At 36.8% G+C, this 9355-nt stretch overlaps 1 protein-coding gene across 3 annotated transcripts in view; it reads left to right on the top strand.

Moving 5' to 3' along the window:
• The first annotated feature begins 355 nt into the window (after nucleotides 1–355).
• MECP2 (methyl-CpG binding protein 2) overlaps nucleotides 356–9355 on the top strand; it is a 110500-nt gene continuing 101500 nt past the window's right edge. Inside the window, exons 1-4 of one of the 3 annotated variants that reach the window (XM_087956881.1) lie at nucleotides 356–743; nucleotides 1044–1458; nucleotides 3265–3342; nucleotides 4240–4326. The gene's annotated coding sequence lies outside the window, so the exon portion shown is untranslated. The remainder of the gene's footprint in view (nucleotides 744–1043; nucleotides 1459–3264; nucleotides 3343–4239; nucleotides 4327–9355) is intronic. The other 2 variants (XM_087956882.1, XM_087956883.1) reach the window with 2 other exon arrangements.

The following is a 9355-nucleotide window of genomic DNA, read 5'->3' as shown; positions in this document are numbered from 1 at the left end:
TGCATTCCTTCACCTTTTCTATTATTTTCTTCTCCTTGGGTTTTCTCTACACTTTGTTCTGCTTTTTCTTAGTACACTTTGCAGAGGTCCCCCTCATCTGCCATTTCTGTACTTTAATGTTTTATTTCCTCTTCTCTCTTACTGCCTCTGCCATATTCAGCCGGCTGAACTACGTTGATTTATGTTTTGTCTCCATTTTTTTAGTTAGAGCATTCTCTCAAAGAGGAACTCACCAAATATCTTTCAGGACAAAATGACACTTTTTATTCCCTTCCCCTTTGATAATACTGTAGAGTGGGCACTGCCTGTCCAAATGGCAATGTATGTGAGAGGTGGCCAGCAGAGGCATTATCACATCAATCTGTTGTCACAAGAAGTCCAGGCTTAAGGAATGTACAACAATAGTTCCAGATGAAACATCAAGGACCAAGACCTGGGTTTTCAGGCTTCATGGAATGCTTTATTGGATCAACAGATCTGCTGTGGAGGATCACACTATATTTGTCAGACTTCTCATAAGCCTGTGTGAACTGAGAATATGCCTAATATTCTCCAGTGGATGAACATTGCTAAGGCAGGCAGGCAGTAGTAAACAGTTTGCCTTCAGGGAAACCTGGAAAACAATTATGAACTATCTTTCTGTGTGTCCATCATTATTTTGCTAGGATCCAAGAAAAGGGAACTGCTCCAAAAAGTGATATGAAAAAAGCAATTATCTTTGAGGATACAGATTCCAGAGAAAGGTACACTTATTCATCTTTAATTGAGATAAATTGAGATAATACATTGAAAGACTAAAAGTAATGCATAGTTACCATAGATAGATGATGATTGATGATTGATAGATAGATATAGATATTGATATATAAATTAAGCAAGGGGATTAATACCCACTCTGTGAAGTATTAATATGGGGGAGGGAGTTGCATTTAGGGCAACAGCAAATGAACAAATTTATTTCAGGTATAACCAGTGGGATATACTGGGAATCCCCCACTGTCTTCCTGCTGTGTTTGGCTTATTCTTAACTGCTTTCTGTCTAGGTTGATTATTTTTCATGAAGAAGTACACGATAGGGTTGAACCCAGTTGAAGCTGAGCAGGGCTTCAGCGAAAGAAATGGAATACTCAAGACTGCATCAGAATGAAGAACCAGAGATAGACCAGCTCTTTGTAATTCCTCTTTGGGCAAGAAGAGAACTTGAGATTGTCCACAAGTGCTCCAGGCAATTGCTCATCAGAGGGAGACCACAATACATCATTTTCCAGAAGGTTTAAGGGAAGGGAAAGAAAGACAGCATTTTCCAGAAGGAGACAAGGGAATAGCTATCTTACTGAAATAGTGGTTGGCACTCAGGACACTGGGCTTGCATATTTTGTTTTATAATCACTTTTGGAAATTGCTTAACTGCTTTTCAGCTATTAGGAACCTTTGGATCAACAAGTTTTACTGCACTAGGTGAGTTTCCTTCAATCCTTAGCAAAAGAAGTTTTAAGTATAAGTTTAAGGACTTAGTTTTTTCTGGAATAAATAGAAAAGGGATGATTAGATTTTTGATTTTTAAAAGTTACAAATGATTTTAATTCCATATAATTTGAAATTAGATTTTGGAATTATAAAAGTTATTCCAGTGGAAAAATAAATTTCTATTGAATTCTTTAAAAAAAAATGATGGAATTTTGAAAGTTGAATATCAGAGGGAACTAGACGGAACTAAAGATTAGCACTAAATGAGAACACTTAATTTGACTTACCAATACATAATGGAACAAAATATTTTAACATTCGACATTTTGAAGGATATTTTGAACAATTAATGCAGAAGTTAATTTTAAGAGTGTCTATCTCTATAAAATAGACTGGATTTAAAAATTGTTATGAAATAGGAACAAGTTTTAATGGACAAGAATGAATTTAAAAATGAATAGCTACAAGAATGTCATGGAAAAAGATGGACATACAAAAGAAGCCAGCTGATGTCTTAATAATTAAAAGGGATATACAAATAACAAACCAAGAGAATGACCTGGATAATCTTCCTATATTGGATTTACAAAAGAGGCTTGTTAAAGCTTTGAAGATTTTTGGGAGGAGAAATAAAAAAAATGAAAAGAAATCAAGCTTTAGGACATTATTTGAAGAACTAAAAATCAAGATTGTTAAAAGTAAAAAAAAAAAGGAATTTAAAATAGATTTATTTTAAAGATTAAAATAATTATATTGTTATCTCTGTAAAAAAAACTTAATGGACTTTTGCTGATCAGGAAGTTTTTATGGATGTGTTTAAGAATATGATATAAAATACGGGAAGATGAAGATGTGTTATATTTTAAGAGAAGATAAGTTACTAAAATTGTTTCTATTTGTGATGAAGTCATTTCTTTATATATTTCATTCTTTTTCTATACTATGTGCTTCTTTCCTCCTTTTCTATTTTTCATTTCTGCTCTTTCTATTATTTCTTTTTTAATTTGTATTAGTCTTTATCTTTTTAATTGTGATTTTTAAATAAAAATATTATAAAAAAGAAAGAAAAATTAGTATTGGCACTTAAATTGCAGTGATACTGCCAAAATTCAGCAACAAAAATATATAAAAAGTTTGGGATAAGAAATCAGAGCCAAGTCAATCATTTAATGGTTGTTATATTTTGAGAGAAGATGATAAAATTGTTTATGTATGTTGTGAAGAAGAGGGAAGTAATTTCATTACATATTTTTTTCCTTTTTAGCTATGGGTGCGAGTGACTGAGGCTCAGGTATCAGAATGTACACAAGGCAGGGATTATCCTGTTGATGGTAACCCACACAATATGAAACAAACAGAACCAATGTTTTAGAAATGCCTCCAATGGGCATGATCTCAATTGGGCATGGGGTTTCATTTTAATTGTGACAATGCCCTTGCTATTCCAGCCTTTTCTGCAAAGTCATCAAGATGCTATATTCATATGGGTTCTGTTACAGGAACTCTCAGAATATTTATCTAGCTTTAGAATCAACCTATATTATGGTCTTATCTTAGACTTCCTCGGCTTCTCATTTTTTCGGCTGTAACTTCCAATATTCTCGCTCACATTGTGTGAGAATTGTGGAAATTGTTACCTGGCACATCTGAAAGACCCCAGATTGGGAAAGCTGTCCTATCTGAACTTTTAAATAGAATACATATGTGGCTCACTGAGATGTTCTCTTTCATAAGTCCTATTTAAAAATGAATTCTCATATTTGAGTATTCCACAATCAACCTCTTTCTCATTTCTAGTTCCTTCAGAAGTTTTCATTGTACTTTCTGCAATAGCCAGCAGAGGGGGAAACAACAAAGGAGAAATCACAGCCTTGGGTTAAGTACTGGCGCAAATTTACATGTATTAATATTTATTCCTTTGAGGTATCTTCTTATAGAGTGGGTAGTGGATGCAACCCTGATGATTTGCTTGATTGTTCCTCCAGCTTTTAATATCATCAACCACAGTATTCTTCTGGACCAACTTTCTGTGTTGGGGCCCTAACTCACAGCAATTCTGTTCCAACTTGACTGGCCATTATGAGAATATCAGGCTGGGAGATTATTGCTTTTCATCTGCATGAAACCATTGTGAGAAAACATCTGAGGACGTAGATTGAGCTTTTATTAATATACAAGTGACATTTAGCCTTACTTTTCTTTTCATCTGAACTGAGGCAAAGACTGCATACTTGGAATGGATAAATAAGAAAGGCCTGACAAGGGATATAAATTAAATCCTCAACCTAATATGGGGAATGTTGCCCTCCTTCCTGCTGGAAGTTGATAGAACAATCCATAGTGAAATTCCATGAGACCCCAACAATTCTGATCATGTTGCCCCTGAACAGAGATCCTCTATATCAGTGGTTGCCAACCGGTTGTCCGCGGCCCACTGGTGGTCCATGAGAAAATTTTGGTGGTCCGCAGAGAAATGTCACCCCCAAAGCACCCCCCACAAAGCAATTAATCCAGGCTGTGCAGAAACACAAGTCTGCCCCGCCCACATGGCCCGTGGGAACCCTCCCTGCCCATTCACTCCTTACCTGGCAAACTTGCCTGCTAAGTTGCTATTTTTCCTTTTTTTTTTTTTTTCTCACCATCATCTGTTCGGCTGTGCCGGGACATTTAGATTAGCTAGAAAGCAGGAAATCTTTGGATGTGAGTTAATTTTGTGAGTTTGCTTGCTAGCAAATTTTATGAGTTTACTTACAAGCAAATTTTATGTGACAGACTCAGGTAGCTGATGGAAGAAAGAGATATCTGAATCTGTGATTCTGTGAGCAACTCAATCTGCCTGCCTGCTTTGCCTGCTTTTGGGTAAGAGTTGCTCTTTTTTTAATAAAAAAAAACAATTTTTACATAAATATTTATAATATTTACATACAAGCCATGCCCAGCCAGTCACATGACCACCAAGCCACACCCACAAATTAGGCCACACCCAAGAATTAGTTGTTAAGAAATTTGAATCCCACCCCTGCCTCTGTGTGTTTTGTGTGTGTGTGTGTGTGTGTGTATGAGAGGGGGGAGGAGAGAGAGAGAGGTTAGATCAGATCTCTCTCTCTCTCTCTCTCTCTCCCACCAATGTCAGCAAGCCACCATCAGTCAAAATTCATATTAGTGGTCCCCGGGATTTAAAATTATGTGTTTGGTGGTCCCTGAGGTCCAAAAGTTTGGCGACCCCTGCTCTATATGATCCCTGGAAGCATATCTTGACTATACCACCAAGTTTTGGGCTATGATTGTTTGAAAAATCAAGATTCTATTTCCTATTATTTTGAGGCAGTGAATTCACAAAAAATGGTTGAATAAGTTCCCAAACAGTTTAAACATCATAGTAAAGTTGTTTTTTTTAATCGAATTCCATTTAATAGGCAAGGAAAACATGGAAAAGCCAAGCTTCATCCATGAGTCCTTGGCACTCTGCACAGTTGGTGTGTGAATTGGGCTTCCAGACACTTGCATCAAAAGTTGTTTACTTCTGCTCTACAAAAAAATAAAAAATAAAAATACAGCATGTGGATTTAGGCAACAGAGTTTCTGTTAGGCTATAGATGGGAGAAATGATCCACCTTTGTTCCTTAGAAATATAATTAGCAGCCCAGTTGCTTGACAATGAGATGGGTGGCTATACGTTTAATTAATTTGATAAATAAAATTAGATATTATTATAACTATTATGTATGTTGAGTGGAAAAATCCTACACATGAAATTCATATATATTTTTACTTCATACTAATTTATCCCAGAAAAATTGTGCATTGACCTGCAGCTGTGAAGCAAAGAGATCAAAAGTGTTGCATGAGGAAATCTCAGGCATGGGTTCACATCTCATACAATACTAGACAACTATTTCTAATCTGGTATGAAATTTCCCTCTGTAGAAGACAACAACGTTTAATGATAATAACAACGTTTAGTGATAGAATAGGTGTTTTGCATAGATAAGTTCCTTTGTTGACTTTAAGGCATTTTCTATGCTGGATCTCTTTGTTTAGTAGGCACACTTTGTGCTTTGTTTTTTTAAATGAAAAATCTGCCAAGGCGGAAGGTTTACATATTTGAGAATGCAGCCCAATATTCACTGTACTTAGAATAAAATAAGTACAGTGTATAATATAATTTAGAAAAAGGATTTGATAAATCATTGCTTTAATGTTTGTGGTTTTAACAAAAGTATCTGCCATAAATGTCTATGAGATTCTCAATCATCCAGGTCATGGTTGTCCCAAAGGTGTTTTTCAAAAGGCAACTGGACTTTCTTAGTTTTTTTCCTAGAAAATGTTTTGCTTCAGTTTAGAACTGAAGAAGCTTCTTGGATGAGACACAAAATATTTTCAAGGAAAAAACTAAGAAAGTTCAATTGCCTTTTGAAAAGCACCTTCGGGACTACCTCCCATAAGCTACCTACGGAACTACAGCAACAACATGTGCACCTCAATAATTATGGAAGAATAATACTGCTTTGTGTAGGCAACTCATTTTCGAGGAACATTCAGTGCATTCAGTTTCTAGTTTTGATTTATTCTGTCTTCGTGCATTATTTGGTTGCACAGCTATATACTGCATACGCATAATGAAAAAAATACCTTAAAAATAACAGCAGCAGCAAGCAAATTGATTTCTTGCCTACAAATATCGTATCTCTCCATTCTACCTGAGGACAAAGGAAAAAATAGACAAAGTATTGAAAAATATCTACAACTTTAAACTATTCTCATTGGTAAGTCATGTAACGTCATGACACAGGAACATACATCACACATAGCACAGGGAAATGGCAATAATTAAAATAAATAATGAAGAACTTGTGGGAAATGAAACAAATAGCATCAGAAAAACTGGTTGGGGAATATACCATGTGATGTACAAGTGAGCTAGATGTTATTGATTGGAAAGAATACTGGTATAGATTGGTCCCTGGGCTTTTCTTATTAAAAGAAAATCTGACAGCTAGGCAGGGAGAAGATAATGCTGGCTGAACTGAAATGCACTGAACAGGGAGGAACTTTCCACAGACATCTCTCAGGTTTGTGCAATTAAACTTCTGCATACTTTTACTTAAGATTGTGCTATCTGCTGCCCTTTTTTCAAAAAAAAATAAATGCTGTGTCTCATGGAAGGTGGGAAATAGAAGACAAGGGAAACATAGTACTAATAGCCTCTGCTCTAAGGTGAGAAGGTAATTGTACAAGAAGGCAATAATAGACAATAAGACTCCAAAACAGCAAGAAAAGCAATAGCACATATGGTATTATTTAACTTGATTGCTGTAGACCAGCAACCAATGAACATAGTAGTTCTTTGGGGATGTTCCTAAGGAAATTAGGTAATATTCAGCAGCATGTTTCCAATGCAAACACAAAAAGCAGAATTTCATACAGTATATAGCCAAGGTCATGAAAGGTTCAGGTAGTCCAGGGAGGAGTGGGGCAAGGTGACTAGAACTCAGCATTAACAGCAATTTTAGATGAATTTCATAAGTGATTAGTTCGAAAACACTCAAAAGCCACAACTACTATACTAGTTGTAGAGGACAGAGTTTGAGCCAATATACAGGTGAAACTCAAAAAATTAGAATATCGTGCAAAAATTCATTTATTTCAGTAATGCAACTTAAAAGGTGAAACTAATATATGAGATAGACTCATTACATGCAAAGCAAGATAGTTCAAGCCGTGATTTGTCATAATTGTGATTATGATGGCTTACAGCTCATGAAAACCCCAAATCCACAATCTCAGAAAATTAGAAAATTGTGAAAAGGTTCAATATTCTAGGCTCAAAGTGTCCCACTCTAATCAGCTCATTAAGCCATAACACCTGCAAAGGGTTCCTGAGCCTTTAAATGGTCTCTCAGTCTGGTTCAGTAGGAATCACAATCATGGGAAAGACTGCTGACCTGACAGTTGTGCAGAAAACTATCATTGACACCCTCCATAAGGAGGAAAGCCTCAAAAGGTAATTGCAAAAGAAATTGGATGTTCGCAAAGTGCTGTATCAAAGCACATTAATAGAAAATTATGTGGAAGGGAAATGTGTGGAAGAAAAAGGTGCACAAGCAGCAGGGATGACCACAGCCTGGAGAGGATTGTCAGGAAAAGGCCATTCAAAAGTGTTGGGGACTTTGACAAGGAGTGGACTGAGGCTGGAGTCAGTGCATCAAGAGCTACCACACACAGACGGATCCTGGACATGGGCTTCAAATGTCGTATTCCTCTTGTCAAGCTGCTTCCCTAAACCCCAAAAACTTTAACCTTAGACTGTCTACTATTGACCTCACCCCTTTCCTAAGAGGTCTGTAGGGGGCGTGCATAAGCGCACCAACGTGCCTACCGTCCCTGTCCTATTGTTTCTCTTATTCTTTTATTTTTCTTATATGTACCCATTTCATGTATTCACAACTATGTATACACTTATACTTATTATCTTGTAAACAATTGGCAAATCAAATAAATAAATAAATAAATAAAATAAACAAACAACGTCAGAAGTGTCTTACCTGGGCTAAAGAAAAACAGTACTGGTCTGTTGCTCAGTGGTCCAAAGTCCTCTTTTCTGATGAGAGCAACTTTTGCATCTCATTTGGAAACCAAGGACCCAGAGTCTGGAGGAAGAATGGAGAGGCACACACTGCAAGATGCTTGAAGTCCAGTGTGAAGTTTCCACAGTCTGTGTTGATTTGGGGAGCCATGTCATCTGTTGGTGTTGGTCCACTGTGCTTCATTAAGTTCAGGGTCAATGCAACCGTCTACCAGGAGATTTTGGAGCACTTCGTGCTTCCTTCCGCAGATGAGCTTTATGGGGATGCTGACTTCATTTTCCAGCAGGACTTGGCACCTGCCCACACTGCCAAAAGCACCAAAACCTGGTTCAATGACGGTGGGATTACTGTGCTTGATTGGCCAGCAAACTTGCCTGACCTGAACCCATAGAGAATCTAGGGGGCATTGCTAAGAGATAGATGAGAGACATGAGACCGAACAATGCAGAAGAGCTGAAGTCCGCTATTGAAGCATCCTGGTCTTCCATAACACCTGAGCAGTGCCACAGGCTGATAGCTTTCATGCCACGCCGCATTGAGGCAGTAATTGCTGCAAAAGGGACCCAAACCAAGTACTGAGTCCATATGCATGCTTATACTTTTCAGAGGTCTGATATTGTTCTATGTACAATCCTTGTTTTATTGATTACATGTAATATTCTAATTTTCTGAGATTGTTGATTTGGGGTTTTCATGAGCTGTAAACCACAATCATCTCAGTTACGACACATCACAGCTTGAACTATCTTGCTTTGCATGTAATGAGTCTATCTCATATATTAGTTTCACCTTTTAAGTTGCATTACTGAAATAAATGAACTTTTGCACGATATTCTAATTTTTTGAGTTTCACCTGTAGATTATCAGCTCCTCTTGATGATGTAAGATTGACAAAGATGTAACTGAGGCGGGAACAAAGTTTTTTTTATATCTGAAGACATGGAAGATAGTAAGAAAATTGATCCCCTTAGAGATTGCCAGTATCAGAACCTAAGTCTGTTATCTCCAACTCATTTGGGTGGGCTAAGTTTTTTGGGGGGCAAGGAAATGATTGATATCGCTAATTTCAAAGGGCATCAGAATGAAGAAAAATTAATGGAGATAAATTTGATTTTGTGTAGTCAGGATTACAATGGAGAGACATAGGAGAAGGAAGTAGAGGATTGAAAGAACTAAAAGATTTATAGTATATATAAGATTGAATAGATGGGATAGAAAAAGTTGCACGGAGAGGAATTGATAGCAGTTACACGTGAGTCAACTAAATGATACAACATTCAAGATAAAATTGAATTTGCTTT

This window comes from Notechis scutatus, chromosome 2 (assembly GCF_049901735.1).
Source record: "Notechis scutatus isolate UNSWTSFEM ecotype Mainland chromosome 2, rNotScu1.2, whole genome shotgun sequence".
In the NCBI taxonomy this organism is placed as follows: Eukaryota; Metazoa; Chordata; class Lepidosauria; order Squamata; family Elapidae; genus Notechis; species Notechis scutatus.
This window is presented reverse-complemented; position numbering and strand designations above follow the sequence as displayed.